The sequence below is a fragment of the Bos grunniens genome, chromosome 4 (genome assembly GCF_055505025.1).
Source record: "Bos grunniens cultivar Pamir isolate PY7600 chromosome 4, Bosgru_T2T1.0, whole genome shotgun sequence".
NCBI classification, from domain to species: domain Eukaryota; kingdom Metazoa; phylum Chordata; class Mammalia; order Artiodactyla; family Bovidae; genus Bos; species Bos grunniens.
The window spans coordinates 92,672,492-92,699,978 of NC_141168.1; the positions used below are offsets into that span (position 1 = coordinate 92,672,492).

The following is a 27,487-nucleotide window of genomic DNA, read 5'->3' on the forward strand; positions in this document are numbered from 1 at the left end:
ACTGAATCCATGACTCAGAAGGAGGAGTCTGTCTTCAGAAGCCCTCTTTGATACAAGCCTTGGTTCCCTAGGGCCTTGATGGGTTATTCAAGTCATTCTTCCTTGAATCTGCCAACTCCCAATTCCCTTGTACTTCAGTCCTCGCCCCTGGTACCAACCCTGCCTGCAGGTACAAGTAGGGTGAGAAGATAGGTTCCATCTTCCTGGTGATTATCATGTAATTAAGGAACCATGACTGAAAGACCATAAAACACACGAAAACTCAAACAATAGAAAAATTTAAAAAACACCACTCATTAAAATCTCCATGTTAGTGTGAGAAGTTTACAGAAGTATCAGATTTAACAAGGTCTCCGTCTAGTCAAGGCTATGGTTTTTCCAGTAGTCATGTATAGATGTGAGAGTTGGACTATAAAGAAAGCTGAGTGCTGAACAACTGATGCTTTTGAACTGTGGTGTTGGAGAAGACTCTCGAGAGTCCCTTGTACTGAAAGGAGATCCAACCAGTCCATCCTAAAGGAGATCAGTCCTGGATGTTCATTGAAAGGACTGATGTTGAAGCTGAAACTCTAATACTTTAGCCACCTGATGTGAAGAGCTGACTGATTTGAAAAGACCCTGATGCTGGGAAAGATTGAGGGCAGGAGGAGAAGGGTACAACAGAGAATAATATGGTCAGATGTGTCACCGACTCAATGGACATAGGTTTGGGTGGACTCCAGCAGTTGGTGATGGATAGGGAGGCCTGGCATGCTGTGGTTCATGGGGTCACAAAGAGTCGGACATGACTGAGCAACTAAACTGAACTTGGTGGAATACTCAAGTGAGTTCAGGAGGAAAGAGATTTTTATGGGGGAAGTGGTCAGGGTTGGATATTTGCAATGCATTTTGGAGCAGAAGACACAGATTCAGAATCCACAGGGGCAGAATTCTTACACAGAAATTCTGATAGTACAGTAAATTCTTTTCAAGAGTCAAACAGGTTTGTTTGGTGAAAGCAGACTGCACAAGTCATACAATAACGTCAGTGGTGAGAGGAAAAACATCACGCAGGGCAAAGTCATTACTGGGAAGTTAGATCCAGTGCAAAAGCCAACAGCACAGTTTCTAAAGATATATATAAACCATGAGTTTTTATACCTATGTGAAACTGTTATTTCCTTCAGAACATTCCCTGTTTCTTCATCTGGCCAAAATCCTGTTCAGACATTAAGACTAAGCTCAGGCCCTATCACTGCCAAGGAGTCTTCCTCTAACCTTCCTTGAGCCTTTCTCACTTTCCAGTACTTCTCCTTCTGGCTGAAAGGGGCTTAAGGTCTGTTTCTTGTCCATGATCTCAGTGTACGCTGTGACTTCTATTAAAATGATCTATTTTGGTGCCTCTCACTCACTGGAATGCAAACTTCCTAATATTAAAAATTCTTCCTTGTTCCTATTCTGTCCTTTGCCTTGATAAGTGCTCCAGTTATTATGTATCAACATGTCATAAGTACTTAAGAATGCCAGTTGAAAGTGATGTGAACATAATATATACAGGGACAATGATTTTTAATAATCTGTGTGTATAATGGCAGAAAAAAATATACTCAGAAAACAAGAATCTATGTGTAAAAAGTAGATAACTTTTCTACTACTGATGACCTTAGTGAGGTGTTAGAATAGACTGAATAAGCACAAGATGAATGGATTACACAACATGCCAGTCACAACCATATCTCCAAATTACTACTGAGCAAGCAAAGACAAAGACTCAGAGTCATAGAGTCTCTGGAAGGTGGCTTCTCCACCTGTGTTTAAAAAAATGCTTCAACAAAGGAGTTGAAGATTTGATGCTTTCGAACTATGGTGTTGGAGAAGACTCTTGAGAGTCCCTTGGACTGCAAGGAGATCCAACCACTCAATCCTAAAGGAAATCAACCCTAAAGATTCATTGAAAGGATTGATGCTGCAGCTGAAACTCTAATACTTTGGCCATTTGATATGAAGAGTTGACTCACTGTAAAAGACCCTGATGCTAGGAGATATTGAAGGCAGGAGGAAAAGGGGACAACCAGAGGACAAGATTGTTGAATGGCATCACCAACTCAATGGACCTGAGTTTGAGCAAACTCCAAGATACGGTGAAGGAGAGGGAAGCCTGGAGTCTTGCAGTCCATGGAGTCGCAAAGAGCTGGACACGACTGAATGACCGAACAACATCAACAAAACAGTGGCAAACTAAGGACTTTCCAATCCTCCTTCACATTTAATTTTCCATTTTGTTTTCCCATTCACACTAACTTTTATATTAATTTGTGCCTGCTTTTAGTGTGTGTACGTGTACACACATGTGTGTGAGCAAGCTCATGCATGTTATCATCTAAAAAGAAAAATTCCTGATAAATTAACACTGATGTGAAAGGAACTGGATAGTTTAAAAAAAGTATCTTAACTCTCCCTTTTTGTTCAGTTGGATTTCGTAGTAGGCTTTCTCATGAACGTTTTCTTTAAAACCAGTAAATTATTGGTGAATTCCAACATCATTAGGAGATAACTTACCTCAGTTAACACTGGACAATATAATCACAATTTCTATGTTAATTTCATTGTTTTGTGTAAATACTTAATGGAAGAAAATCCAAACACTCTTGGAAAATATGAGAAAAGCAAGGTTCTAAATCTAGAATCTTCCAACTTTGTTATCAGTGCAAGACTGCCACAGTAAAAAGTGAGGCAATAACACATTTAGGTATGAGTACATAGTAGCTGCAAATCATAATTACTTCATATATATTCCTTACATTTGAAAAACTCAAATATATTTTTCATATCCTCAATTCTCAATATATGTTTAATGAGTACCTTATTAGAAATATTAAAAAAATTTGAAGACATACTTTGAATTTCAATGATCTTCTGTAGAGAAATAACGGCATTCATATTTGGAGTTTGGTGGAGAACATCTTCTGCAAGTGGCTCCAGCTGTAAGAACAGCAAATGATAACATGAGCAGGACATTATGACTTTGTAAGTTTGACAGAAGCAAACCAAACTGAAACAACCTTAAAAAAATCTTGCTCCAAGAGCTAATTAACATTTTGCTGATATCAGTTCCAAAAGTGTAGCCAGTTTTATTTTCTGTTTTGTAGCAACATAATTAAATTCCAAGGGGCTTTTCTGTTGGTCACAAAACTAATCTATGAAGTCCCTGAAGCAGGTACGTGTCTGTGTATTAGTCGTATTTAAAAATCCGAGTTACTTGTGTAATTTTTGTAAGTGCCTCACAGAACTAATTCCATCATGTGTGTAAATGCAGCTGGGCCCTGCAGAAAAAACCTCAGGGAAGCTGAAGTAGACAGAAGGTGGGAAGTCTATTATCCATACTTTCGCAGTGTTTTTGCATCTAGCTACCTTATATGTTTGGATATGTCACAGTAGAAAGCCACGAGACATAGCTGCTCTTGTTCAATTGCTACTGAATACATAGCAGAGAAAAATTTCAAATATTTTACCAAAGATAAAACAACTGTACACTTTCATTAGGCTTCCACTGTATTCACATCTATGCAGATACCGACGTGGAAGCACAGGACAAATTCCTGTCTTGCAAATCTATCCTGATCTTCTGGAATAACACTGATTTTTCATGGGGAAGCTCAGCAAACATTGTTTTGAAGAAATGAAGAAGAGCTTTAAGTAATTTATGGAGTGTTCTGGCAGGACTAAATCTCATGATGCATCCCTGGGGAATACCTTGGTGATATGGCTTGGTGTGGAGCAGGACGAACTACACAGCCAGAGCGCTTACAAACAAAATAGCTGTCTAGCTATTGTGACCCAGAAAGCAAGGAAAGTAATAGTAAAAAAGGGACTGACAACCACAAAAAAAGCTTTTTTGGTAAATTTAAAGCTAGTAGTCTCAAACATACCAAACTATTATAAGGCAAGAATGGGAAATGATGTCATTAGACATTGTGCTAAACCATGAATTCATCTATATCCCTTCATCTGTAGGGAAAAAAAAAAGAATATAAAAAACTCCAGATTCCAAGTTTCCACAGCATATGCGAGTGAATCTTCCCCCCAGGGTCTCTTTGAATTGATTATTCTATACTTCAGTCATGGAATCTACAACAATAACACCTTTCTTCCAGATGCCATAGGATAGCAGACTAGCTCAGGGATATTTATACGTGGGTAGATTCACTAAATATAACTTTCCAGGGTGTTTTTCTTAGCTGCCTAAGAAAAACTTTTAAAACATCAAAAGGTTTACTTGCAATATAGTTTGGCCAGAGGGGAAAGAAAAAAAAAAAAAAATAGTGAAACGTTCTGCAGTTTTAACCACTTAAAATTGGTTAAAAATCATTTAAAAAATTTGGTATTTCAGATAGTATCTTAAAAAAATATGTTACCCTAGTAACACCCTCTTAACTCAGAGGAACTCCTGAATCATAAACGGAAGGTTACTTGGAAAACTCTTACCCAAGAATTAGACAGGGTTGAGCTACCTTGCTCATAAATAATCTTTCCTTTCACTTCTGTCTCGGGGCTTAGAGAAAAATTTTTCATAGAAATCAGGTAGACTTTCCTAATAAAACGTTCTGAAATATCATTCTGTGTTCGAGTACTTAAGAACAAAGGCACAACATTGTATCAGCATATTTGGTTCTTAGAAAAGCTTTCCTGCAACTTCAGGGTGGACATGCTGACACGCTGAAAGGCGCTGGCTCCTGGAACGGGAGCTACAGCCGAGCATGAACGTGAAAACCTCAGTTCTGGAATGCTCTCACATTAGGTCTGTGGGCTATTTTTAGGACTTAGGTTATGTAGAAAATAAAGGTGATTCAGGGTGTTAAGAGTAAAAATACAAACAGCCCTAAACCTCCAGTTTGGAATCCTCAGTTAGATACGATAAAGTTGTGTCTATTTATGAAAGTAACCTAGAGAATTAAGGCAATTACACTGATAATTTAAGCCTCCCAAACTGTTTTCCTGCATGTTTTAGGTGAATGTCATTTAGAGGATTTAACCTTCAGTAAATTGCCCAATTTGTTTCATTTTGAATGTATACACATAGACAGAGTTGAATTCACATGGTTCTCAATGTAGGTTCTTTATTTTTTCTCTAGTAGCTCTTCTGAGAAGGCAGTGGGTAATACTCTCAGCTGGCAAGAAGGCAAGCAACATTTAGATTCTGTTTTCATAAAATTAAAACCTTGTCTAGAGGACCACAGAATTGAGTTATCTTCTCTAGAAGAGTTTGCTGATTTAATAATTCACAATTATAAGCTCTAAAACATGTGACTAAAGCATCTATTTTATAAATATTTATGAGTATTGGTCATTATTAGTAAAATCTAATAACTAGCTGTAATAAAATAATAGTCATATTTTATAAAATTGGAGAAAAAAGAATATACAGTAAAGCTGTATTATGTATTTAGTTTGGCTGATAATATGTAGCAAAAATACTGGCAATGAGGCTACTCAATGTTAGTAAGAACTATTAAAAGATAAATAAGGAAGTATTGCAATAATTTATGCAAACTCAAGAACTTCTTCATGTTTTATACTAGATAAAACAGATGCAGATGTAGGAAATCACACCTATCCTGCCATCTTTTTTGCACAATTCCATCAAGTAATAATAGTTGTAGGATACACTAGATGATTTTAGCACAACTTCTTGACATCTGAAGCTCTCGTCTAGATTTCCTATATCTAAAGCTTAAATGCAATCATTACAGCAATTCTTAATATAGATTTTCAGACTCAATACAGGGATATTTGTTTTTCTGTATCTTTTACAGAAAGTTACAATACTGTATTAATACAATTCAGATGATGTTTGTTAAGTTGCACATACCATGTAATTTCTAAGTACTATAGCTATTTTAATGCATCATAAAAGTTGTGGCCATTATAATGTTGTGAATAAATAATTTTTAGATTCTTTAGAACCAGATCATTTAAAATATCAAAAATCATTTTTGCTGGCACTAATGGAAATAGGCAAGGGTATTCTTGGAGAAGCTCAAAACTTACTTTGTACTTAAGAGACAAGGAAATCATCTCTATCATTTTCATGATTCAGAAAAGAACAGAAAAAAAAGCTAATCAGATTTTACAAAATATAACAGGTACGCGAGGATAGATGCACACATCAACCAAGCAAATGATCTACTAACTAATCTTAGCTTTTATATTACATTTCTCAGATATGCCAAGTATTTTTACACTCTTACACCTTTATGTATTCTGTTCCCTCTGAATTTTATTTTCCCCATCCTTCTTTGAACTGAAACCTTACTAAAGCATTCAAGGACTAACACAAACACTGCCTGCTCTGAACTCTTGTCTAAAATCCTCTGATAGAGCAAATTGCTTCCACCTCCTTGTCTCCTTTGCACACAAATACTCTGGTTTACTCAACACACAGTATTGTAATCAGCCATGTGTGTCATACTCTATTTTGTTGTAACCAATGTAAAGGCAAAGATAGGGCCTAGTATATAATAGGCACTAAAAAAAAAAGTTGAATGAATGGAGAAAGGATTAATTGAAAGAAAACATGGGGAAAAAGAAAACAAGTTAAAGTGTTAGTCACTCAGTTGTGTCCGACTCTTTGCAACCCCATGGACTGAAGTCTTCATGGAATTCCAAGTCTCCATGGAATTCTCCAGGCAAGAATACTGGAATGGGTTCCCATCTCCTTCTCCAAGGGATCTTTCCAATCCAGGGACCAAACTCAGGTCTTCTGCATTGAAGGCAGATTCTTTAATGTCTGACCCACCAGGTACCCTTAAAACATGGGAGATAGGCTTTAGGTGGCTCTCCAAAATCAACTAACCTAAATGGAGCAGATTCTTCCTCTTAGTTGCCTGCCATAATCAGGGCATGTTTTTAGACTAAAAGAGCAGGAAAATCAACAAAGATAATTCATTTTTAAATCAAAATAATTGATTTTAATTGATGTTTTAACTGATTTTTAAATTAATCAATTTTGCTAAACTTATTAATTCTAATAATGTATAAATGATTTTGTATAGGATTTCTAAATATACAGTCATATCTTATGAATAATGATTTATTTATGCCACTCCAATCTTACTATTTTTTAATTTCTTTTTCTTACCCTATTGCACTGTCTGGGACCACAAATATAATGGTAAAATGAAGCAGTGAGAGTAGGCACCTTTGTCATGTTTTTTTATTTCAAAGAAAACTTCTCAGATTTCACCTTTAAATTTGAAGCATACTATAGAATATTTGTAGATATCCTTTATCAAGTTAATAAATTTCCCTTTTATTCCCAGTTTACCAAAAGTAGTTCATAATTCAGTATTTAATTTTTCAACTAATTTTTAAACATCTATTGAAATGGTCACATTTCTTCTTCATCCCCTTAATGTGGTGAATTATAACAACTAATTTTGGAATGTTAATATGTTACATTTGTGGCCTAAACACAATTATGGGTTTTTAAGATAATGATGAACTACTAATATTTTGTACAGGGTTTTAATTACTATCTTTATGAGCATAATTTTCCTGTAATATTCTTTTCTTATAAAATTATTTTCAGTTTGGGTATCTATATTATACTAGTTAAAAAAAAAAAACAGTTGTGAAATATTCTTTTCCCATCTTTCCCTTTAGTCTAAAACAATGTAAATTATTAGCAGAATACACTGATGAAGCCATATGGGTCTGGTGTTTTCTGCAGGTATATTTAGTATTGAAGATTCAATTTTGTTAATTATAGTAGTGTTCAAGTTTTCTGGCTTTTTGATTCAGTTTTTGCAAGCTTATATTCTTACAAGGATTTTTTCCATTTCAAATAGAATTTCAATTTTCTTTTACATGAGGTTTTAAAAAAACAATTCTCTTATAATCCTTTTAATGCATTAAAATCTCTAGTAAAGTTCCCTTTTTCATTCAGAGAGGTGGTAATGTAGGATTTCTCTTTCAACCAATCTTTCCAATGTTTCAACCAATCTGTCAATGTTGAGAACTATTTCAAAGAACTAAAATTTGACATTATTAATCTTATATATTGTATGCTTGTTTTTATTTTCTTTATATTTCATTCACTCACTCCATGTTTAATTTGTGCTTTGATTTTCTAATTTCTTGAGTTCTGTGTTTCTGTAATTTTAAGCTTTCTTTCAATATATGCATTTAAAGCTTACATTTGTCTGTAAATTCAGGTTATAGTTCCATAATACTTCAGCTCAAAATACTAATTTTTACCATGATTTTTTTTGACACATGAGAGACTGTATTTTGAAATCTCCAAATATAGATTTTCTATTTGTCTTTTTATTTCAAATTATACAACCACTTTATTTTTTAGTCTTATTTTTTATTTTGTATCATCAGTATTTTATTTTTAATTGTATTGTAGAATACTTAACATGAGATCTAACTACTTAACACACTTTTTAAGTATGCAATACATTATTACTTACTATATGTACCATGTTGTAGAGGACAACTCTAGAGCTTATTCATCTTGCTTGATGGAATCTTATGCCCATGGATTAATAACTCCCCAATTGCCCTTCTCCTCATCCCTTGATACCACCATTCCACTATTTGATTTTATGGATTTAATTATTTTATATACCATGTAAGTGGAATCATGCAATGTCTGTCTTTTTGCAAATGGATTATTTCACTTGACATAATGTCTTCAAGGTTTATCCATGTTGTTGCATAGTGCAGAATTTGCTTCCTTTTAAACACTGACTAGTATTCCATTGTATGCATCTATTACATTTACTTATTCAGTCATCTGTCAATGGACATTTAGCTGTGTCTATATCTTGGCTATGGTGGATAGCACTGCAATGTTCATAGTGCTAGTATCTCTTTGAGATCCTGATTCCGATTCTTTTGAATAAATATCCTAAAGTGGGACTGCTGGATCACATGGTAGTACTCCATTTAACTTTCTGAGGGTCCTCTCTACTCTTTCCCATAGCAGTTGTACCATTTTGTATCTTCATTGACAGAGTGCAAAAGTTCTACTTGCTCCATGTACTTGCCAACACCTGTTGTCTTTTTTTTTTTCCCCTTAATAGCGCTGTTCAGTCGCTCAGGTGTGTCCAACTCTTTGCAACCCCTATGGACTGCAGCACGCCAGGCTTCTCTGTCCTTCACTATCTCCAGAGTATGCTCAAACTCATGTCCATTGAGTCGGTGATGCCATCCCATCATCTCATACTCTGTCACGCCCTTCTCCTCCTGCCTTCAGTCTTTCCCAGCATCAGGGTCTTTTCCAGTGAGTTGGCTCTTCGTATCAGGTGGCCAAAGTACTGGAGCTTCAGCATCAGTCCTTCTAGTGAATATTTAGGGTTGATTTCTTTACGATTGACTGGTTGGAACTCCTTGCAGTCCAAGGGACTCTCAAGAGTCTTCTCTAGCACCACAGTTCAAACGCATCAATTCTTTGGCATTCATCCTTCTTTATGGTCCAACTCTCACATCCATACATGACTACTGGAAAAACCATAGCTTTGACTATATGGACCTTTGTTGTCAAAGTAATGTCTCTGATTTTTAATATGCCGTCTAGGTTTGTCACAGATTTTCTTCCAGTTAGCAAGCGTCTTTTAATTTCATGGCTTCAGTTACCAGCTGCAGTGATTTTGGAGCCCAAGAAAATAAAATCTGTCACTGTTTCCATTTTTTATAATAGTCATCCTGATATTATGACACATGGAAGTGATATCTCATTGTGGTTTTGACATACTTTTCCCTGATGAGTGATGCTAAGCATTTTTCATATAACTGATGGTGATTTGTACTAACATATCTTTTTGGGAGAAATGTCTATTCAATCCTTAGCCCATTTAAAAATCAGGTTTATTATATTTTAGTACTGAGCTGTTAAGTGTTCCTTATATAATTTGGATATGAACACCTGATCAGATATACAGTGTGCAAATATTTTCTCCCACCCACAGGTTGTTGTTTTTCTCTGTTAATTCTCTTTTTTGCTGTACACAGGCTTTCTAGTTTGATGCAGTCCCACTGGCTCTTTCTGCTTTGCTGTCAGTGCTTTTGGCATCATATCCATGAAATTACTGCTAAGAGCAAAGTCACAAAAGTTAACCCTTATTTTCTTTTTAGGATTTGTATAGTTTGAGGTCTTATGTTAAAGTATTTAACTCTTACCAGTTTATTTTTGTGTATGGAGCAAGATAAAGTTTCAGTTTCATTCTTTTATAAGTGGACATCTAGTTTCCCCAATATCATTGTTCAAGAGACAACCCTTTCTCCATTTTGCATTCCTGGCACTCTTTTGAAGATCCGTTGACATATATGTGAGGATTTATTTCTATTTTGATTACTGTAGCTTTGTAATTTTTTTGAAATCAGGATACATTAAGCTTCCAACTTTGCTCCTCTTTCTCAAGATTGCCTTTTCATTTGTGGTCTTTTGTGATTACATATGAACTTTAGAATTTTTTTTCTATTTCTGTAAAAAAATGCTATTGGGACTTTGATAGGAATTGTAATCCAATCTCTAGCTCACTTTGGACAGTATGGGCGTTTTTACAATATAAAGTCTTCTAATCCATGAATGTGGGATATCTTTCTATTTGTTTATGTTATGTAATATATATTCTAGTTTAGTTTCACTATGATATTATACTCTGCATGAAATCAATTAATTGACATTTAATGAAACTTGCAGTACATCCACAAATATAATAATCTATTTTTGAAAACTTTACAAGTGTCCATGAAAAGAATGATATTCTGCAGTTACTGGGTATGGCCAATTATATATTTCAATTAAGGCATGTTTATTGAGGTGCTTAAATCTTATACATACTCCCCTTTTTACTGTCTTCTTTATCAGCTACTGAAAGAGGTATCTTAAAGTCTATCACTATGATTGTGGTATTAATTATTCCTTCCATTTGTTTCATTCAATGTTTTCTTGCTATGTTTTGAAGCTCTGTTATTAAATTATAACTTTGAATTTTTTATCTTACCAGTTAACAGAATATTTGAACTGTGAACCGTATATCTCTAGTTGTTTTTTCTTTGTCTTAAAGTTCACTTAACTGATACTGGTATAGCCATGTAAGTTTTCCTTTGTGTATTTCTGTAGTTTAACTTTTTCTTCACTTTTTATCTTCCAACTTTCTTTGTCATTATATCACAGGAAGTGTGCCTTTTAACAGTATTTTTATTACTATGTGATAATCTCTGCCTTTAATGGTGAACTAAATCCATATATTTATGTGGCTCAGACAGTAAAGAATCTGCCTGCAATGCAGGAGACCCAGGTTCAATCCCTGGATTGGGAAGATCCCCTGGAGAAGGGAATGGCTACCCATTGCAGTATTCTTGCCTGGAAAATGCCATGGACAAGTGACTGGTGGGCTACAGTCCACAGGGTTGCAAAGAGTTGGACACAACTGAGAGATTAACACTTGTGTATGAAATTGCACAAGGTTATTCTACAATTGCATACAAAAACACAGAGGGGACAAATGTAACCAAGACTGTTTTGAAGAAAAACAAACTGGGAGATTTCTTCTCCCACATATCAAGATTTCCTATACCACTATGAAGTAAAGATAGTTTGACAGTGTCACAAGGATAGAAAATGAGACCCGTGGAGAAGTTTAGAGTCTCCATGTATATATGTAGAAAGACACCACTGCTGACCCATAAGAAATGAATGGTCTTTTCAATATATGGTACTAGATTAAATATATATTCACATTAAAAAACCTTATGTACCCCAATGTTCATTGCAGCACTATTCACAATAATCAGGACATAGAAGCAAACTAAATGTCTATCAACAGAGGAATGAATAAAGAAGATACGGTACATATATACAATGGTACATTATTGTTGTTGTTTAGTCACTAAGTCATGTCCAACTCTTTTGTGACCCCATGGACTTTAGCCTGTCAGTTTCCTCTGTCCATGGGATTTCCCAAGCAAGAATACTACAGTGGTCCTTTTCCAGGGGATCTTCCTGACTCAGGGATCGAACCTGCTTCTCCTGCATTAGAAGGCAGATTCATTACCACTGAGCCATCTAGGAAGCCTGTACAATGGCATATTACTCAGCAATGAAAAAGAACAAAATAATGCCATTTGCACCAACATGGATGCACTTGAAGAGACTGTCATACTAAGTAAGTCAAAAAAAGACAAATATCATATATCACTTACATGTGGAATCCAAAAAAAGGGTACAAATGAAATTATTTATAAAACATAAGCAGAATCACAGATGTAGAAAACAACTTATGGTTACCAGGGGATGGGGGAAGAGGGATAAACTGGGAGATTGAGACAAACATACACACACACTGCTATACATAAAATAGATAACTAATAAGAACCTGCTGTATGGCACAGGGAACTCTACTCAATACTCTGTAATGGCATAAAAGCAATTATCCTTCAATAAAAAATAAATCAATTTTAAAAAGTGAATACATGTATAACTGATTCACTTGGCTGTACACCTGAAATTAACACAACATTGTAAATCACCTATACCACAAGAAAAAGTTTAAAAAAACTTAACTTCTATGTTACGCTGTATACATATTCAACTCCTGAAGAATGTGCATCTAAATGTTCAGGCAAAATCTTTAAGACGAGATTACAGAATACGTTCAGGATTTGGAATAAACGGAAAGAATTCAAAAAGAATTAATGCTAAAGGAAATGATTAATAAATAAAAGTAATTTTCAATGTAGTACTATTTACCAATGTACACGATTAAGAAGGTGAAAAGACAGATAAAATACTTCAACATATGAAACCAGCAACAGACTCTACAAAGAGCTGCTTAAATCAGTTAAAAAAGAAAAAAAGATAGTCTGAAAGTAAACAAAAAACCTGAATACGTTCTTCAGTAGGTGAAAAAGTGAAAGTGTTAGTTGTGTCTGACTCTTTGGAACTGCCTGGACTACAGCCTGCTAGGCTCCTCTATCCTTGGAATTCTCCAGGCAAGAATACTGGAGTGGAAAGCTATTCCCTTCTCCAGGGGATCTTCTCAACCCAGGGATCAAACCTAGGTCTCCCAAATTGCAGGAAGATTCTTTACCATCTGAGCCACTGCTGCTGCTGCTGCTGCTAAGTCACTTCAGTCGTGTCCGACTCTGTGAGACCCTGTAGACGGCAGCCCACCAGGCTCCCCCGTCCCTGGGATTCTCCAGGCAAGAATGCTGGAGTGGGTTTCCATTTCTTTCTCCAATGCATGAAAGTGAAAAGTGAAAGTGAAAAGTGAAAGTGAAGTCGCTCAGTCGTGTCTGACTCTTAGCGACCCCATGGACTGCAGCCCACCAGGCTCCTCCATCCATGGGATTTTCCAGGCAAGAGTACTGGTGCCATTGCCTTCTCCACTAGGGATGTACAAATAATAAACAGAAGAGCTGCTTAAGTTCATTAGTATTCTGGAAAGGCAAGGCCATGATTATATACTACTATATACCCAATTAAATGTCTAAAATTTAAAAAGTCTGCTGATGCCAAGACTTGGTGGGATACAGAATAATGGAAATAGGTATTATGCTGCTGATAGAGTATGAATTGTGACAACCCCCATGGAAAGCAGTTTGATATTTTCTACAAAAAAATAAATATATGGATACTTCATGACCCAGCAATAATTCTACCTTTAGATATATGCTGAACAAAAATGTGTGTTCAAATGTACCAAAAAGATATATAAAATGTCTATCACAGCACTGTTACTAATGGTCCCTAAACTAAAAAAAATTCCCTATATTCATTAAAAGTGAATAGATAAATAAATCATGACATTGTCCTGGAAATTCTTTTTATAGAATCTAATAATAAAAATGAAGAAACTATAGCTAGCTGCAATAACATGGATTAATCCCACAATGTTGAGCAAAAGAAGTTGGATGCAAAGGCATGTGTATCTATAGTATGATTTCATGTATATAAATCTCAAAAACAGGAACAGGTAAATTAAAATCTTATGTTAAGAACTAAAAACCTGGTTACGTTCAGAAAAGAGAAAGGAAGTACTAATTGGGAAAGTGTGTATGTGAACTATTGAGGTACTGAAGTTATTGTCCCCGTTGATGGTTATATATGTGTCGTATTTGTGATATTTCTGAGTTGTACATTCATGCCTAAACCAGTTTCCTGGATAAATATTATATTGAATAATTAAAAGCAATTTAAAAAGAGACTATGTTTTCTAGCATAAGGGAAGAGGGAAACTAAGTCTACTTCTACTTCTTGAGTCCATGCTTTTTCTACTATATTATGGCACATCTAAGAAAAAAAAAAAGTGAGATTATAGATTTTGCAGCAAGAACAAGTTATATTCTTAAATACAGGCCACAAATTCACTTACAAAGGGAACTGAAAGTCCCCTATAACATGCAAAGCAACTCAGAAAAGAAACAGAGAAAGCGTTCAGCTGTCCGGACCAAAGATATTGTGGAATTTTGGAAGAATATGATGATCAAGACCAAGAGGATAAGGGCAGCAGACTGTCATATAGACCTGACCCTCCATGCTGATGAACTATTTTCAATTCCCTAGTGAGGAGGGATTGGTGGTTAAAACCCAGCTATCATTTAAATAATTATCTTAGAGATGTCTGCAATTAGTTGTATATGTTTAATTTGATTGCTTAAGTAAATCTGGATATAATTTTATCCATATTGTGATTCATGAGTCATTCTCCAAATAACTCTTTACTCATTTGGAGTCATTAAAATCCTTGACTAAACAGATGGGGGGGGAAAGTAAATCAGAACAGATTCTACAGATCATCAAGTTACTATACTGACAGACTACTGAGATTATTCAGACTGAATCTGCCTGCAACCTACCTTCATACAGACAATGGCGACATCACACAGCAATAAAGAAACATCTCTGGCCAAGGGACGTGATATAAGCCTAACATATCTTATGAGAATATCAGGAGGACCAAGAGGCAAAAGGTACAGTCATGGACATTCAATTCACAGGAGATACTGAAGGATTCCTTTAAAAAATAACAGGAACAAGTGGGCTAGCCTAACAGATTATTACAGTGGTTATTACTCTATTACGTGAGTTCTACCCAAAGCTATTGCAGCTCAGAGACATGTAGCTTACACAATGTATTAGCCAGTGAATGGAAGGAGGAAGACCATAAGGAAGTGCCTCTGTTTAGTATCATATCCAAATAGTAATACCACAGTTTCCATGATACTTAACTGGAAAGTTTGGACACAGTGGCATATTTAACTATCTATGAGAATAACTAAATAATTAAAAATGAACTTACAGGTAAAAAGGAGGAGGAATAATGGCCTGTTAGAAAAAGGATAATGAGTACAAATAGTTGCATAATTCAGACTATGGATATTTTGTTTAAACATTGAGGTTAGAGTGTAACTTTGCAATATAATGAGAAAACATTTCAAAATGCACAGCTGAGTTAGGAAAATACTACATATATTAAAATGTGGGTGTTAAACTGAAGTTTCAGTAACATTTAAGGGATGTGTGGTCAGTGTTTTGTGTGTAGTTTCCTAACATAACGTCCATAATCTAGACATCCATAATTGATTAAAAAAAGAAGCTTAATTCATTTTATAAGCAAAAAATCTTGTTTCCAAGTCCCTGTTTTACAAAATAAGTTTAAATCTGATAGCTACATTTTGTAAGTCCTCATGTTTCATTGTCTGTGATTCTTGTCTTATCCTCACTGGCTTTTTAATTTTATCTTCTTTAGTCTGATGATTTGCATGTGTTTATCTTAACTTTTTGTTAAGTAGAACAGTATTCTTACTATACTGTTTTTGAAATGTTGACTTTTCTGCTAAGAAGACCCATTTCATATCATGTAGCAGTGGTACAGTGCTAACTGTTTAACAGCTGACTCAAAAATAGCTGTAATTTGTATTCATAGCATTTGCTGATTGCCATGGTGTAAATACTCCCACCAGGGCTTATTTCAAGCTAACAATGTGATATCACTGAACTCAGATTTAAGTGGAGAGACACACACTTAGGTCTCATGAGCCATTAAGAGGAAGCTCTAAATACCATTGAAACATATGTAAAATAGATGACCAGTGCAAGTTTGATGCATGAAGCAGGGCACTCAAGGCCAGGGCTGTGGGACAACCCAGAGGGATGGAGTGCGGAGGGAGGTGGGACGGGGGTTCAGGACGGGGAGACACATACATATACATGGCTGATTCATGTCAATGTATGGCAAAAACCATGACAGTATTGTCAAAAAATTATCCTCCAATTAAAATTAATTAATTAAAAAAAAAGCCAGCCCTAACATTGCACTGATAGACTGTCATTTTGTTGGTTGATAATTGAGGGAAATTGTTCCTAATGATTATTTCCCTCAATGCATGCGTGCATGCTAAGTAGCTTCAATCGTATCTGACCCTTTGTGACCCTATGGACTGTAGCCCACCAGGCTCCTCTGTCCAAGGGATTCTCCAGGCAAGAATACTGGAATGTATTGTGATGCCCTCCTCTCCAGGGAATCTTCCCTACACAGGAATCAAACCTACTTCCTCAATGAACTTTTTTCTTTTTTGGTAGAAGACTGCCTTATTCAAAAATCATACACTGTTTTTTTTTTTAACCCCCAAGAATAGAACTCATTTGTTCAAGTCTTCCACATTTTCCATAGCAATTCTAATTCCTTACAGGATTCCACTCTACTGATCCACCCTCATTATTTACTGTTATTCCACTCAAAGTAGTCTCTCCTCTGCCAAAGTCAAAACAAACTCAACAAAGAGCCAGCCACAATTCCAAGAAATCCTAACATCTTTATCTAGGTATCTCTATTTTAAGAGAGAACTCCTTTGCTTAGATTTTAGCTTGTCAGATTACAATTTTTATTCAAGACCAAAGTTAAAAGTTACTTCCTCTATTAAAATATTCTTCTGTCCTCACACAGTTAAAAATAAAGGATCTGACATTACATTCCCCAAATACTTTGTTTATATTTCTTTTACTTTTATTGTATTAGAACTTATGGGTATAACATTTAAGTCTGATAAAAGACTATTTAATGAATAGATGGATAAATGAATGTCATAACATATTTGCTTCACCACTGAAAAGAAATGCTTTCTTTGTTTTATTGGTAACCAGAACCCTATGAAGCATCCAGCTTCCCCGTCTACATTCCCCTTAACACCTTCTGAAAAGCCTAAAGACAAACAGTACAGAAGACCTGCATGATGGAGTTTTGAATTATCCAGATAACTTCTACTTTAACTGGCATTTGCTAAACTAAATAAGCAGAAAACTCCACAATTACTTCGGCTCTACTTCTCATAAGCTTGTAAGAAATACAAATCCACATGCTACATCTACGATACAGAGTATCTTCAAATAATATTTTCTAAAACGTTTTAACTCTTTAGATTATCCACTCTCTTTCAGAGCGTGGACAGGTTTCAAAGTCTAAGAGAAGACCATGAAAAGGATTGTTCTGGATTATTTTCCCTGTATTCACTTCTCCCTTTCTTTAAAACATTTTAACTCTTTAGATTATCCACTCTCTTTCAGAGTGTGGACAGGTTTCAAAGTCTAAGAGAAGACCATGAAAAAGATTGTTCTGGATTATTTTCCCTGTATTCACTTCTCCCTTTCTCTACTCATGACTTGCAACTATTTAGGAGCTTGTAAGTTTTCCTCGATTCACACCAGTTCCCCAATGGAGTCAGCCATACACAATCTGGAGGATGAAAAATATGGTAAAATGAGTTCTCCGTTCACAATCTAATACAAACACACCCCTGATGAGCAATTCAGACAACACCTCAAGAGTTCACCTCAGTGGGGGTTGTCAACACTTTTAAGCCAATTCAAGAGACTTTTTCAGCACCTTTGGAGCAAAAAAGTCATCTTGGAGGATTATCAACATACACAATCACTAAACGTAGCCACTGCTGCTGAAATCCAAGCAGCTGAGCCTAGGCAACAGGACACAGCAGGGAGAGAGGAAGAGAGGGAAGGGAGAAAGGCCTAGAAGCCGGACCTTAATAAGACTGAGGGAGATTAAGAAAAGACAGGCTATAAAAAAAAAAAAAAAGAAAAGAAAAGACAGGCTATAGACTCAAATGCTAAGTGTGGAACCTCCAGGACTGGAGCTGTAGCATCATCTCGACAGCTTCCATGTCTATGGCAATTTGTTTTCTTTTATTCCTCACAAGCTTACAACTGTCCTTTATTCTGTTTTGACAGGTGGTCTTTTAATAGCCATGTTCTCTCTTTGTCCTCTTTTCTTTTTACCTAAGTTCTTCAGTGTTTTCATTTTAAATTCCATAGGCATGCCAACTGCCTAAGCTTTTCTCACCTCTTAAGAAAATTTCTTTCAGCAGCAGAAACCTAGGGTGCTCCTAATTGGCTTTGCCTGACACTAGGCAAATATGGCTTTAAAGCAACTGTGACATTGTCGGCCAGCTAGCACAAATGCCAGCCACCAAAATCAGTTTCTCTGAGAACTTCACAGATGTTTCTATTATTATCACGAAGAAACCACACGACTATTCACACAAGTATCTCTGATGCTATCCCAAACAACCTGAATCTTCACATTTAGACAGTCACTTTAATGTCTTACTGCTCAGTTTCTAAGTGCTTCATTAGAGAAGTTCAAAAATAATCATCATACAGTGATTGGACTGATAAATCTAAGTTATGAACTTTGCCAAGAAAAAAAAAAGAATTCTGGTATGTCTTCAAAAATCACTTGCCTCAAGGAATTTCCTGTACCATGCTCAAATTAGTTTTAATCCAATAGTATATTATTTTGACTGACCTTGTGCATATTTCTCAAAAGAATAGTTAAGAGATGTTTTGCTAATTAGATCACTTTCATGATAAAACATATTTAAAAAGAACAAATGCCTATTTGGGGTGTGACACTCAGATAACTTAATTAAAAAAAATTGTTTGTGGTACCCATTTACGTATCTACACTGAGATGCAGAGCCAACAGTTCTTGCTGATTTTACAATCCCTTTGGGTTATGTAATACATATTATTCTGCTGATAATAAGTCATATGAAGCAGCATTTTGCTGTATTGACATGGCCTAGCCAAGAACAACAAGGAAAAGAAACAGCATTAAAAAAAAAAACTGGCAAAATGTTTATGAATTCTAATCCTCTGCACATGAATAAATACATCTGACAAAGCACAGAGTCTCTCAAAAAAGCCCTTCTTGACCTTCTTAATTTGAGTTCAATTGCATGTTCAGTGTTGAGAAGCCAGAGTAGGTTCTGCCAACGTTTCAAGCTCAAGCTTTACTATATTTTGTTACTTGTAAAAGTGAAATCCCAGATAATAAGTTATAATTATCCTATTAATCACCTGAAAGGGGAGTCTGGAGGAAAATGGGATTTGAAATTGCAATAATTGGTATCCTGAAAGACATCCTTTTTTATTTTCTTACTTAGAGCCTACCACGTAAAACTACTATGAAAACAACATGCATGCGTTTTTTCCAGTCGTGAGGTGCGTGCAGTGTGCCTTATAGGTTAGTTTCTATAAAGGAATGAAACTTAAAACTTCAATGTAATCATGCTGTTAGTCATGATGACCTTTGAACTGGAAAAAAATACAGAAATCCAGACCATGGATTATAAATTATATTGTCAATGAAAGTGAGAAGAACCTTTTGTTTCCTAAGTTGTTTCAAGTATTACATTTTCATTTCCTTTTTTCAAATGACTTCTAATGCACAACACATATATATTTTTCTTTCATTTGTGATTTAAAAAATCTGTCTTTCTCTTCTCATTGTCTCCTTTGTATACTGGTAGATCTGACACATCAAAATTTACTTTTCAGAGTTCAATATACCAAATCCATCTGTTGCCCTTAAAATATTTCATGAAAAATCTATATTTCTGCTTATATCCCTGAGATTTCTCAATTAAAAAATACATAAAGACATAGATTACTTAAATCTCTTTGAGTTCAAGATGAAAAAATTTTAGATCATGCTTATGTAATTGAAGACATCCAACAAAAGGAACAGGCAGTATTTAGGGTATTATAAGGAAGAAGCACAAGCTGGAATCAAGATTGCCGGGAGAAATATCAATAACCTCAGATATGCAGATGACACCACCCTTATAGCAGAAAGTGAAGAGGAACTAAAAAGCCTCTTGATGAAAGTGAAAGTGGAGAGTGAAAAAGTTGGCTTAAAGCTCAACATTCAGAAAACGAAGATCATGGCATCTGGTCCCATCACTTCATGAGAAATGTGGAAACAGTGTTAGACTTTATTTTGGGGGGCTCCAAAATCACTACAGATGGTGACTGCAGCCATGAAATTAAAAGACGCTTACTCCTTGGAAGAAAAGTTATGACCAACCTAGATAGCATATTGAAAAGCAGAGACATTATTTTGCCAATAAAGGTCCATCTAGTCAAGGCTATGGTTTTTCCAGTGGTCATGTATGGATGTGAGAGTTGGACTGTGAAGAAAGCTGAGCGCCGAAGAATTGATGCTTTTGAACTATGGTGTTGGAGAAGACTCTTGAGAGTCCCTTGGACTGCAAGGAGATCCAACCAGTCCATTGTGAAGGAGATCAGCCCTGGGATTTCTTTAGAAGGAATGATGCTAAAGCTGAAACTCTAGTACTTTGGCCACCTCATGTGAAGAGTTGACTCATTGGAAAAGACCCTGATGCTGGGAGGGACTGGGGGCAGGAGGAGAAGGGGACGACAGAGGATGGGATGGCTGGATGGCATCATTGACTCGATGGACGTGAGTCTAGGTGAACTCCGGGAGTTGGTGATGGACAGGGAGGCCTGGCATGCTGCGATTCATGGGGTCTCAAAGAGTCAGACACGACTGAGTGACTGAACTGAACTGAATAACTAAAAAAAATTTACCGTAAGACATCCAGAAAACTGAAACTGGTTAAATAGCCAATGTGGCCAAATATAATCATTTAGTTTATCACTTTCTGGAACTTTTAGTATTTATACACCCACATGGGCATGTTAACATTGGCCAATGATACTTTTATCCCTTCCTCTATTTCACACCTGGTCTTTCTAAAAATGTAGAGAAAAGGCATAAGTTTCAAACTTTAAATTAGGTGACAATCCTCTAGTGTCAGCAATGGCTCTATGAAAACAGTGTCTTTGACCTCAAGGTATAGAACTCATATAACAAACTGATCAAAGGCCTCCCAGTCAAATTAGCATACCAGGGAAGGAAGGTACAAAAACACATCCATTTTGATTTTTCAGTAAATTCAAATAAATTAAGAAAAACAGTAATTCCATACAACTGACTTGCATCTGTTCTGAAATACATCATCTTTTAAAGTGGAGACCACAGGAAAAATTATTCCATCCTCATTGGAAATCCTCCTATGGAAGGTGGGAGTGGGCCAACTGCAAAGATTACAAGAGCACAGAGATTGAATCTTATTTGAATAAATTAGCTCAAACAGAGCCAGTGAAATCCATAACATCCTTTCACATAGTTGGAAAAGTCGTTGGCTTTTGCAACTGGATAACATTTCTTTTTGGGCAGGTCAATCATCCATGGAGCCACAATCCACAACATACTGTGATTTTCTGCACATCTGGTGTAAGCCTTTACATGCAAATATTAAAACCAGCCTACTTCCTTAAAATGTTTCTATATCTAAAATGAAGTAAGTAATTTTAAGAATACAGGTGGATATGCAACATATGTTATCTAGTAGGCAAATAGACTAGCCCACATTAATTGATAAGGTACTATAATAAAAGTAGTATTTCTTTTTTGCACTCCTTTATTTCAACAACAACAACAAAGAATACAAAAAAAATAAAAACCTCAACATTGTTTGATATTATTTGTTCCCAGCAATCTCAGAAATATTCTAATATTTAGAATATCTTAGACACCGTGAGCTATGTGTGCTATGAAATAGCAGTCCATTAAATACAACATTTATCACCATGTAGTTATATCCTTTGAGTACTGTGCTGCTAATATTACACAGCAGAGACAAACTCAGCAGTCTTTACCTTCTCATATTTTCTTTCAAATTAAAAATGTGCATATTTACTTAAATATTGCACAATAGTAATACTGAAGCATCATAGGTTTGAAAGATAATGAGGACAATAAAATATATGCAATCGGTGTGCAAAATAAAAGGTATGTTTTCACTTCAAAAACACTACGGGTGAAAACATGAGTTACTGTTAAAGACAGTATGAATGAGAGATTGTTAAAATGATTTAAAAATTCTTTATTGAAGGTTAATTGCTTAACAGAATTGTATTGTTTTCTGTCAAAGCTCAACATGAATCAGCCAGGATATTTATATGTTTATTTTATAAGCAAAGTAATATTTAAAGTTAATAAAAAAGGCAAAATATATAAAGTAGCTACAGCATTCTGTATATTTACTATTAATAAAGGAAAGTGCAAGTTGATCAGTGTGTCCGACTCTTGCAACCCCACTGACTGTATAGTCCATGGAATGCTCAAGGCCAGAATATTGGAGTGGGGAGCCTTTCCCTTCTCTAGGGGATCTTCTCTACCCAGGGATTGAACCCAGGTCTCCCACATTGCAGGTGGATTTTTACCAGCTGAGCCACAGGGGAAGCCCAAGAATATTGGAGTGGGTAGCCAACCCCTTCTCCAGGGGCTCTTCTGGACCCAGGAATCGAACCAGGGTCTCCTGCATTGCAGGCAGATTCTTTACCAATTGAGCTCTCAAGGAAGCCCATTAAAAAATGAATTGACATAAAAATAATGAATGCACATAAACTTTGAAATATTTGTTGAATTGCAATCACTTTGTCCAAAGGATTTCCATGGTCTGGAAGTGAATCTAATGGTAATTTGATCTGAAGTCTACAGAGTAGTCAGAAAATATGTTGTAATTCAGTTATGTGATGTGGGAAAAAAAAAAAAAAAAGAATGACCTTTGGCAATTCTAAGTTCAAATCTTGGATCTACTGAGTTCTGGGTTCATGACTTTGAATGAATTTCTCAAACCTCTTTGAGACACATTATCACCACCCATAAGACACAAATAATATACATCTCTCAGTTAAGTTGCTCAGTCATGTCCAACTCTTTATGACCCCATGGACTACAGCACGCCAGGCTTTCCTGTCCATTACCAACTCCCAGAGCTTGCTCAAACTCGTGTCCATTGAGTCGGTGATGCCATCCAATCACCTCATCCTCTGTCGTCCCCTTCTCTTGCCTTCAATCTTTCCCAGCATCAGGGTTTTCCAATGAGTCAGTTTTTTGCATCACGTGGTCAGAGTACTGGAGTCTTAGCTATAGTATCAGTCCTTCCAATGAATATTCAGTGTTTATTTCCTTTAGGAGTGACTGGTTGGATCTCCTTTCACTCCAAGGGACTCTCAAGAGTCTTCTCCAACACCACAGTTCAAAAGCATCAATTCTTTGGTGCTCAGCTTTCTTCACAGTCCAACTCTCACATCCATACATGACTACTGGAAAAACTATAGCTTGACTAGATGGACTTTCATTGGCAAAGTAATATCTCTGCTTTTTAATATGCTGCTTAGGTTAGTACTAGCTTTAATTCCAAGGTCCAAGTGTCTTTTAATTTCATGGCTGCAGTCATAATCTTCAGTGATTTTGGAACCCCCCAACATGAAGTCTCTCATGTTTCCATTGTTTCCCCATCTAAATGCTGTGAAGTGATGGGACTGGATGCCATGATCTTAGTTTTTTTAATGTTGAGTTTTAAGCTAACTTTTTCACTCTCCTCTTTCACTTTCATCAACAGGCTGTTTAATTCTTCTTCGCTTTCTGCCATAAGGGTGGTTTCATCTGGATATCTGAGGTTATTGATATTTCTCCCAGAAATCTTGATTTCAGCTTTTGCTTCATCCAGCCCAGCATTTCTCATGATGTATTCTGCACATAAGTTCAATAAGCACAGTGACAATATACAGCCTTGACATACTCCTTTCCTGATTTGGAACCAGTCTGTTGTTCCATGTCCAGTTCTAACTATTACTTATTGATCTGCATACAGATTTCTCAAGAGGCAGGTCAGGTGGTCTGATATTCCAATCTCTTGAAGAATTTTCCATAGTTTTTTGTGATCCACACAGTCAAAGGCTTTGGCGTAGTTAATAATGCAGAAGTAGCTGTTTTTCTGGAACTCTTACTTTTTCAATGATCCAACGGATGTTGGCAATTTGATCTCTGGTTCCTCTGTCTTTTCTAAATCCAGCTTGAACATCTGGAAGTTGAAGCCTGTTGAAGTTGAAGCCTGTACTGTTACAGCCTGGCTGGGAGAATTTTGAGCATTACTTTGCTAGCATGTGAGATGAGTGCAATTGTGAGGTAGTTTAAGCATTCTTTGGCATTGCCTTTATTTGGGATTGGAATGAAAATAAACCTTTTCCAGTCCTATGGCCACTGCTGAGTTTTCCAAATTTGCTGGCATATTGAGTGCAGCACTTTCACAGCATCATCTTTTAGGATTTGAAATAGCTCAACTGGAATTCCATCACCTCCACTAGCTTTGTTCATAGTGATGCTTCCTAAGGCCCACTTGACTTTGCATTCCAGGATGTCTGGCTCTAGGTAAGTGATAACACCATTGTGGTTATCTAGATCACAAAGGTCTTTTTTGTATAGTTCTTCTATGTATTCTTGCTACCTCTTCTTAATATCTTCTGCTTCTGTTAGGTCCATGCCATTTCTGTCCTTTATTGTGCCCATCTTTGTAAGAAATATTCCCTTGGTATCTCTAATTTCCTTGAAGAGATCTCTAGTCTTTCCCATTCTATTGTTTTCCTCTATTTCTTTGCATTGACTGCTGAGGAAGGATTTCTTATCTCTCCTTGCTATTCTTTGGAACTCTGCATTCAAATAGGTATATCTTTCCTTTTGTCCTTTGCCTTTTTTGTCCTTTCCCAGCTATTTGTAAGGCTTTCTCAGACAGCCATTTTGCCTTTCTTTTTCTTGGGGTTGGTCTTGATCCCTGCCTTCTTTACAAAGTCACAAACCTCTGTCCATGGTTCTTCAGGCACTCTGTCTATCAAATCTACTCCCTTAAATCTATTTCTCACTTCCACTGTATAATTGTAAGGGTTTTGATTTAGGTCATACCTGAATGGTCTAGTGGTTTCCCCACTTTCTTCAATTTAAGTCTGAATTTGGCAATAAGGTGTTCATGGTCTGAGCCACAATCAGCTCCTGGTCTTGTTTTTGTTGACTGTATAGAGCTTCTCCATCTTTGGCTGCAAAGAATATAATCAATCTGATTTCAGTGTTGGCCATCTTGTGATGTCCATGTGTAGAGTCTTCTCTTGTGTTGTTGGAAGAGGGTGTTTGCTATGACCAGTGCATTCTCTTGGCCATACTCTGTTAGCCTTTGACCTGCTTCGTTTTGTCCTCCAAGGCCACATTTGCCTGTTACTCCAGGTGTTTCTTGACTTCCTACTTTTGCATTCCAGTCCCCTATAATGAAAAGGACATCTTTTTTTGGTGTTAGTTCTAGAAGGTCCCTTGTGGCTCAGCTGGTAAACAATCCATCTGCAATGCGGGAGACCTGGGTTCGATCCCTGGGGTTGGCAAGATCCCCTGGAGAAGGGCAAGGCTACCCACTCCAGTATTCTGGCCTGGAGAATTCTATGGACTGTATAGTTCATGGGGTCGCAAAGAGTCGGACACGACTGAGCGACTTTCACTTCATTTCACTAGAAGGTCTTATAGTCTTCATAGAACCATTCAACTTCAGCTTCTTCAGTATTACTGGTAGTGGCATGGACTTGGATTACTGTGATATTGAATGGTTTGGCTTGGAAACGAATAGAGATCATTCTGTCATTTTTGAGATTGCGTCCAAGTACTGCATTTCAGACTTTTCGGTTGACTATGATGGCTACTCCATTTCTTCTAAGGTATTCTTGCCCACGGTAGTAGATATAATGGTCATCGGAGTTATTCACCCATTATAGTCCATTTTAGTTCACTGATTCTTAAAATGTTGATGAACTCCCCAGCTCAGTAGGTGCCCAATATGCTACTGGAGATCAGCAGAGAAATAACTCCAGAAAAAATGAAGAGATGGAGCCAAAGCAAAAACAACACCTAGTTGTGGATGTGACTGGAGGCATTGGTTGGCGGTGGCCTGCTGCAGGGTTGGGGGCACTGAATACAGTGGTGTGTGCATGGGACCTTTTGAAGGGGGTCTCCATTATCTTCATTACCTCCACCATAGTTTGGTCTCAGTTAAATAGCAGGGAGGGAACACAGCTCCACCCATCAACAGAAAATTGAATTAAAGATTTACTGAGCATGGCCCTGCCCATCAGAACAAGACCCAGTGTCCCTCTCAATCTCTCCCAGCAGGAAGCTTCCATATGCTTCTTATTCTTCTCCATTAGAGGGCAGACAGAATGAAAACCACAATCACAGAAAACTAACTAATCTGATCACATGGACCACAGCTGTGTCTAACTCAATGAAACTATGAGCCATTCCATGTAGGGCCACCCAAGATGGACGGGTCATAGTGGAGAGCTCTGACAAAACATGGTCCACTGGAGAAGGGAATGCAAACCACCTCAGTATTCTTGCCTTGAGAACCCCATGAATGGTATGAAAAGGCTGTTCAGTATATGTTCACTATCTAGGCTGAATATATCTCTCAGCCTAGATAATTTACAAATGGTGACAGAAAAAAAAGAATTTGTAAATATTTTTAAGACTCCAGATCAAGAGGGTGACATAGGAGATTCCTGAATTTTCCTCCTTCCACGGATGCACTGCTGAATGTATAGCTACAAACAGAGCAATTCCCTTGAAAGAAACTAGCTGAGTGACTCTACATATTGAGACAATGAGAAAATACCCACATCAAAATGAGTGGGAAAGCTTAGGTACACTTTTGCCAGGAAACCTCAACTCCCAGCCTCTTCTTGAGGAGTGAAGGCGTCTGGATTACAAATCCAGCACCCCAATGCTTAAGGCCCCCACCATAAGAATGGCTCCCAAAACACCTAGCTCTGAAAGCTAACAAGGCTTGGGTTCTTGAGTCCCAGAGGACCATAGCAAACAGAGAAGCAGTTGTTAAGTACGAGAGCACTTAGCTCTATAGCTATCCCCTCAGGCATCACTGCAGAGGGAGCAGCCAAAAACTAGAAATCAATTATAAGAAAACAGTGTAAAATTCTAAAATATATGGTTATTTAACAACATGCTGCTGAATAATCAATACATCAAAGAATAAATCAAAAGAACTTTAGAAAAAATATCTTGAGATAAATGAGAATGGTAACACAAAATACCAAAACTTATGGCGTGCAGCAAAAGCAGTTCTAAGAGAGAAGTTTATGGTGATAAATGCTTACATTAAGAAAAAAAGAATGTCAAAAAACTAACAAGTAAAGAATGAACTAAGGCCCAACTAGTAGAAAGAAGGAAATAAAAAAGATCAAAGTGGAAAATAACAAAATAGAGATTAAAAAGACAAT

At 36.6% G+C, this 27,487-nt stretch overlaps 1 pseudogene across 1 annotated transcript in view; it reads right to left on the reverse strand.

The window, feature by feature from the left end:
- Positions 1–27,487, reverse strand: part of LOC147374535 (histone deacetylase 9-like) — a 300,860-nt pseudogene that overhangs the window by 27,319 nt on the left and 246,054 nt on the right. The window contains exon 13 of the transcript XR_015162870.1: positions 2,877–2,961. The product of XR_015162870.1 is annotated as a histone deacetylase 9-like (transcript). The remainder of the gene's footprint in view (positions 1–2,876; positions 2,962–27,487) is intronic.